Here is a 7957-nt window from a genome sequence, read left to right as displayed (position 1 = left end):
ACAGGGTGTCAGCCGTCACCATCAGTTGGCTTTTGGCTCTCTAGACAGAGTTGGTTAGCTTTGTTTCCTGCTGTCTAGTGCTCAAAAAGATGCAGAATAAAGCGAGTGGTTTGCAACACCAAGCCGGCATCTTCTCTTGCCTTAATCCAAGACAAACTGTTACCCTTGATACGGCTTTTGGGATGTAACAGAGGGCACAATTTAGCCCCCTTTCATTGTGTTTTCAAATATTCTTCCTTCAAAAGCCTGTTGAAATCCTACAGGTGAGATTCCAGAGCGATACCGTAATTGCACCGCTGTAATTTTGTCTCTCCCCAAATTTCTGTTCACAGCTTTATTAAAATCCATTGTATTTGGCAAGGATCATTTAGATTGGCAGGGTTATACAACGAGCCCATAATACTCTGAACAATGTTGCCTGGCGAGTTCCTGGGTTTGAAAAAGTACTCACAGGAAATATCTCTGCTAGATACAAATGAGACGGGGTAGGTAGAAGGTAGGCGAAGTGGGAGGGATGGGATTTGCTTCTGTGGCTCTTTCTGCTGCGTGCACAAGTTCTACTTGCTGGAAATGTGTCCACTCCTGTTGACAGAGTTGTCCTGCGTAATGGTCATTGTCCAGCTCATTTATTTACCGTTCAGGTTTGTGCAGGGAATTTTTTTCACCGTTGGTTGTATTCAATCTTGTCAGCAACCGCCATCAGACAGTGTGAGAAACGTGCTCCATCTTTAACCTAGATTTGAACAGATTCTCTCCTAAATTTAACCACTGCGAACACAAGAGGAGACGATTATAATTAACCCTGGAGTTGCAAGCAGTGCTTTTCCTGGGATAACCTCACAGCAGGTCAAGGTGTCATTTTGCACAGCCGGTTGTCACATGTTTTCAAGTAGATGGCACACGCAGGGCAGAGAACAGCATTTGCCTCAGAAATTCCTACCTTCATGCCTGTCTGCTGGGCGGTCTGCAAGCAGTTGTAAAGAAATGCACTGCATGTTGGAGAGGGAAGTGTGCAGTTAAACTGAAATGGCAGTGTTGCTCCTCCTCGCCCGGTTCCAGAGATCCCGTTCTGGCAGGGGGATCTGTGTATTTGTGTCTGAAGGGAAGAGGCCGGAGGGACTTCATCCAGAACTGTCACACTCATCGGTATACCTTCCTAATACCAACTTCAAGAGGTGCAGCAGTGGCACATTGTTTTCTAAAAAGCGTTGTGCAGCAGAAGCCACCAGTTTCTTCGTACAGTGGGCTCTAGCAGGCGCACCAGTGCATGCTGTTAGAGTTGAAGTTGGTGTCGTTTGACGTGGTGGGGGGAGAGGAGATGCAGGGAGTTTGTCTTCCAAGCACTGGACGGGTGCCTAGAGCTGGTTTTAAAATAAATAAATCTGCAGAGATCATAACAGCAGTACATGTTAATTCTAGAGGAGGCAGTTTTTCACTTAGCTCTGATGTACACCCAGTGGCATTAGCAGCTGTCATCCAAGTGTCTTTATTATCGAGTTCTTTTAGCACCTCCGCTTACTCTCTCAGCTTAGCATTTAAGAAGCCCACCTTGCTTTTGCACTGTCATTTTTCATGTGACCACCACACATCCACCCGTCAGAGATGTTTTGCATCACACAGTTCCTTGTTTAGATGCAGCATACCGCTCGGAGGAGAGCACCAACTGTAGGCAGATATGCACTTAGCCAAATAAGATGGAAGAAATACACACCCAAAGGGGATTTGGGGCAATCTCATGGGTGAAGACCGGGGTTGGTTTTGGTTTTTTGGTTTGTTTGTTTGTTTGTTTGTTTTAAATCCGATTATATGAGTAAAAACATGTGGACAAACACTAAAATGTTGGCAGAGCCCGTATTGCCTTGCAGAATGTAAATTCTAGGCAGAAATGTGCTCACAGATTCTGGTGTGGCTCTGCTTCTGTTGCAGAGCACCTTCAACAGGCTGTTCTCATGCTGCGAGGTGGGGTGGCCAACTCTTGTGTTTAATCGGACCCCCACAACATTCAGTGTGTTTTTGAAAGTTCCCTGTTGTGAAGGTGTATGGCACACACCCCTCCCCCCCCAACCTAAACTGTTTAGTCTGTTTCAAAGGATCTCAAAATCTGGTGGGTTTTAAATTCTTCCAATTTTTATTTATATATTTTAAATCGGCCTAGGATTTTCACCGCTTGCCATTGGCAGTGCTGCTCAACATTTCTTTCGCTAAGCTACTAGCTGGGCTTCAGTTTAAGCTCCAGGAGTTTTGTCTTAAAGGGACTCCCTCTCACATCTGCAAACTCCAGTTCTTACATGGGCTGGTATCCCCTTGTTTTACCCCAAGTCTCTTCGATAAATGAGCAGCAGCATGATCAAGGCTCCCCCAAAATTGCTAGAGTAGGTAAAGAAAAATCCTACCAGCAGCACAGAGCCTTGCGGAATGAATGCAGGGCTGTAAGGCAAACAGTCCTTTCTGTATGACTCACTGGCGGTCTCTGACCTTGAGGAAGTCACTTGACCTCTTTTTGCCTCTCTCAGCCCCATTGAAAAATAAAAAAAAGCGGAGACCACAGTCTCATCCTGATGGTGCATTGAACTGAGTTTCCCCCAAGTCAGTGGTTTATGTGCTTTTAAAAAATGAATGTATGAAGAATGCCTGCGGAAAAACAAGCTGGCCAAATACCCCTCACGTCTCAGTCTCCTTTCCACTCCTACAGCACTTTTGATCTAGAAGCTGCTTAAATGCTTTATGTACTCCATGCAGGTAGGGATCATTTACCTACTACAAATGCAACTGTTGTTCGCATTGAACGCAATGATCATTTTGTTCCAGCATTACTGCCTGAAAGTTTACAGGATCAAAAGGGCTGTGACTGCTCTGCAGAAAGAAACAAGTCTTAGTCATTCCAGAGCAGCAAAATGCTAAGGGTAAGCATAGTTTTAAGCTTTTCTGGTGAGGGAATGTTGCAGTGCGATAAGCAAACCTTTGTTGGTTTTCCTAAACATGCAGAAATGCTAGAGCTAATCCTGGCAGGAGAAACGGAACTGGGGAGAGAACTGGGGACCGAGGAAGGGCGCTGGGGGTTCTGAGTTTTTAATCCTCCCTCTCTGCACAAACCAGTTGTATTATCTTCACCAGATCTTTTCATTCCTCAAACCTCAGTTTATCCATCTGCGCTTATGACCTCTTGGGAGTACTGGAAGGCTTTGTTAATTACATGAATGTAAATTGTGTAATGCATTTCTATACCTGTTCAGGTATGTTTAGTTTAGTATAGGAGCCTCAGAAGGAGGGGACATATACCTGCACAGAGAATTAAAATGTGTAATACATCCAAGATACATCTCAGCCTGGGAAATGAGGTTTGGCCTCCTACACTGGCAGACACGTGTCGTAGTACCATTCATGACTATGCAAAGCTCATAGTGACAATCCCACGAAACACAGCACTTCAAGCAGTTTAGGAACCTCCTAGCACACTCGGGCTCTAGACTGGGGTGTAGGTACTACTTCTAGTCGCTACAGGTTGCACAGATGCTGATGAGTGGTCCCACTGAGAAATCCAAGTAAAAATACTTGTAATACTTAATCCAAGCAAAAAGACAACTAAACATGAGAAAGGCTGGTAGAACTTATCACCACTGACCACCCACTAGGACTCCTCACAAGGGGTCTCTGCTGAAATCCCATCCCAGTGTACAGCTGTTAGCAAGTACAGGCTCTACCCGGACACATGGTGCTGTGGGTGTTACAATAGTCTTGGATTGTTGCTTGATGTGAAGGGTTTTTTTATGTGCTGCATCAACAAAAAACACCCTCTGTACGGATGCCATGCAGCGGGAAAGAGAGATGGCAGCAAACGGAGCAGGATGTGGTCTGCGTTCTCGCTGATGGAGGGGCGAGTTTCCCAATGCTCTTGGTTTAGAGAAGTCTACCCAGCCAGAGTTCATGGGACTATCTTGTTTTACAGGCCTGATGCAATTACTGCTCCCGGTAGGTGCAACGGCAGCAGGGAATAAACACAGATGACTCTGTGTGGGTTTTTTAGTGAGTGGCCCAAACCCTGACATATATGGAAGAAAGAAGTGGTATTTGAAGCCATTTTCATTAATTACTCTTTAGAAATACTCACTATTTACCTATTCCCTTTTATTTTGGAGAACAAAATTCTCCCTGTTCAGGCAATTTCTTGTGCATTGAGAGGATGGGAAGGAAATACATCAGGATGCGGGGGGGGGTTTTCGGGGGGGCAGGAGGAGATAGGATGGCAAGCTGCCGCCAAACCTGTTTTAAGTGGTACGTGTCTGACAGTATCTCTCTTGCTGAGGCAGGACGTGCATTTTCCTGTATATATGTCACTATTCTTCCCCAGCCTTTTCAAAACTTGAGGCTCAGGTGGAGTTTTTTTGCAGCCACTTCTACTGTGTGTTTAATTCCCTTTGCACGAGGAGAAGTGTGTCCCAGCTGATCATGTCACCACGTGCCTGAAACAGAGTACTGAGAAGGCATAGAGCCCCTTGCCAGACTGCCCTGAGGAGCTGCAGTCGTGGTGAGCTGAGATCCAAGTCTAGCTGCAGCTTACCAGGGGATGTCGAAAATCACAAAGCTGCTTCAAGAAGAGAGCGGTGGTTAATGTGTTTACCTAAAGAGTGCTGGTTGTTCTCCCCATTGAGAACACCGTTATATTTTCTGAGAGGTCTGTAGTGGCGCTTCCTGCCAACTTTACTCCATCCTCTTCTGAAATGCTGTCCGAGTTTCCTCCAGCAGAAGTCCCACAGTGAGTCACAGCCTCCTGCACCTCTCCAGGTTTCCATCAGTGCTGTGCTGGCAATGGTTCACCTGGTTCAATAAAACCTAGTGTCAAAATCAAAGCTGGTTCCCAGCTTATTACTAAATACACCCGTGGTTACCTTCTTTTCTGAGAGCTGGGCCACCTCTGCATGGTTGGGCAGGTGAACCATCCTTCTCTTCCTCCTGTTCATTTGTGTTCACACCCAGAAATTTCTAACCCAGCTCCAGCCCTGCTCCTCCAGCCTTTCTCTTAGAACAGCTTATCCATTCAGCAGCACATCCCCAGTTCCTCACCAGTGTCCTCTGAGCAGGTGAACAGGTGCTCCAAGGATGGAGGCTCATCAGAAGATTTCACATTAGGATTTTAGGATGAGATCTAATGTACACCTGATAAAGGAGGTGCCGTGAGCAACGGAACAGTAAAAGAAAACAGTATAAATAAAAGGGGAGGTCTAAAATTTGCCAGGTCCCAGTTTCTTCTTGACATTGTGCATCTCACAAAAAATAGTTTACAAAGGAGTATGCAACTGAGGAAACAAAATGAAGAAAGGGAGAAAATAAGTAATAAAATTTTGAGAAAATTTACTGGCTATTCATTTTCTTCTTTGTTCTCTGACTTCATGGGTGACAAACAGTGATATAGAAGGAAGACAACTGTTTATTAATCTTGTTTTCAGCTTACTCAGGTGAGCATACCAGTGTCTAACACCGAGGGTTAAAAATACTTTGAAAAAGTCAATATTAACTATCATTAACTGGAAAGTTGTTACTAATGGCTGCTCAGGAATCTGTCTCCTTCTGTTCATTCTGCACTGCATTTTGGATGGGAAACAGTAAGCTTAGGACATTGATTGATGAATGCAGGTAAACCTTGTGGCAGTGTGGAGCGTTACTGCTCTGTTCTCTTTACCAGAAGTTGTAGAGTGAGTGCGGTTTTTGGCAGCTTTGCTGGAATTGCTGAAGGGAGCTTCAGCTGGGGCGCGCTCACCTGTGTGAGGCTGGGAGGATGCTGTGGCTTGCCCTGTTCTTGCACCCTTGCCGAGACATCGGCAGCTGTTGAAGTAGCAAGTCTGTCTCAGTATAGCCATTTGGAGTTTAGAGACAATACTAAGCCAGTTTATGGAAATGAATTAGGCACAGCCACGTTTTCTGTCTGCGATAAGCCATGGCAGAAGGGACAGCTGGGAGCAGCGATCTTTAGCTGTCATAGCTTGATGTGCCAGAGCTCATCTGTTACTATCCATAGGCAATAGCTAATGTCATGATCTTTACTTCAAAATCCACTCATCTCCCCACTCTCCAAAATTCTTGACACGCCATCGCCCTGAGGCGCAGAAGCTGGATAGCACCATCTGCTTCTCCTTGGCTTTGTCCCGTGTACCCAGTTCTTCCATCGCAGTTCTCAGCTCAGGAGTCAGGGGACTGCTTACGCTGTCCGTGCCTTTCCCCTTTGAATTCCTCTGCTCCCTCTCCCAGTTGCAAAGCATCTATGTCGGACTTTTTGACCTGCCAGACAAAGTTTTGACCTCCCAGATGAAGTTTTGTCCTTCCCAGGCTTCCTTCATTTCTGTTCTGCCAGTGAGGTCACCTCATCCCCTTTGTTCTCATACTCTGCCCCACAGCACCTGATTCCTTTGAGCTGATTTTGCCTGTGGTGTATGAGTTCAGGCTGGACCTTCTCTCATGTCCTGGCTCTCCTCAAGGCTCATCTCTGCTGTGACATCTGCAGGAAGCCACTCAGTTGGTGCTGGTCACCTGTTTATGTGTAAGAAGGAGGCACACCGCTCCACAACAGTATGTACGTGTGCAAGCATGGGCCTGTATTCCCTATCTTCACACCCTTTGTCATTCACCTTGATATATTACCAACTCTTCTGATCAGGGGCATGAATTTTAACACGTTTGTCCTATGTAGCCATGATCACAACTCTGCCTGTCACGTCAGCACGTCCTCATCTTTAAAGCCCTAGGCTGTGTAAATCACCACCCCGGAATGGTGTGGTTCCCAGCACGAGTCAGGGGAAGAAGCAGTCTGGTGCTGTTTGCATCTCTGCAGTTGTGGATCCGTTTGCCAAAGAACCCAGAATTGCCTGACAAGTCCCGCATTCCAAGCTCCTGACTTGACGCCTCAGGTCTGTTCACTCATACGTACCATCAACAAGGCAGGAACTGCAGCTTTGTGCCCGTCCCTGGATGGAGAGAACAACCATCCTTAGGTTGCTGCATAAACCTTTTGGGATGCAGAACACCGGTCATTGGTCGCAAGGCTACAGCATTTTTCCTTCTCCAATACATCCGCACTTGACAGGTTAAATTTGACAGGCCCTGCTAAAGCGAATACTTCTCCAGCCACTGTTCAGTATTCCCTTTCTTTCTTAAGTAGGAGCACTGCCCATTGCATTTACTTGCTGCCAGCTTAGGGGGCTGTCATGTTTCTTCATCAATGGCAACAGCAACTCCGTTCATATTGGAGTGGCGGGGAGTAAAACCCCGCTAGTCCAGCTGTCGATCTAGTTGCCTGGGAGCTGCTGGAAAGATGCAGCTGGGTCAGCCAGCAAAGAGCCACCAAACTAGTGCTCCTCACATTTTGATTCCAAAGCTCCTGTGATGCCAGGAATACAACTGCCAGTTTTCACACCTCTGGAGTTACCCTGGCCTGGCTACATCAGGGACATCTAAATGGCTCATTTCCTACTTGAGGAAACTCAAGTGAGGAATCCACCCTGCTATATCACCTTATTCTGTAAAGCAAGAGGGTACAGGGTCCCCTTGGGAGAGCCCAGTCAGGCAGCAGTGGAAATTCGCTACCCGTCTGATGCCTTTTAAGTCTTAGCCTAACATGCAGAGGCTGATTTCAGATCAGCCCAGTTGAATGCTGCTTATCTTAGGTCTTTTCCAACTTGAAAGACTCTTGACTCCAGGCAGCAGAGCTGTTTACTGCTCGCTGAAGCAGTTGGAGGGGAGAATGGAAAACAGGCAGTGGGGTATCTTTACCCTGCACATTCCTCCGTGTAGTGTGTGGGAGAGGAAATTTACTCCTGGAAGCAGATTAAAAGCAGAGGAAGTGTCTGGGGCTTGAAAATTTATGTCAGACCCTTCGTGCTTCCTTTGGCTGTTTTCGGGCTGATGTGACTAACAAATGTCTACCTCTGCTGTGCTGTGCTATCCCTACAGTCACCACCTAATCCAC

The sequence above is a fragment of the Eurypyga helias genome, unplaced genomic scaffold, assembly GCF_000690775.1.
Source record: "Eurypyga helias isolate BGI_N326 unplaced genomic scaffold, ASM69077v1 scaffold17391, whole genome shotgun sequence".
Lineage (NCBI taxonomy): Eukaryota > Metazoa > Chordata > Aves > Eurypygiformes > Eurypygidae > Eurypyga > Eurypyga helias.
This window is presented reverse-complemented; position numbering follows the sequence as displayed.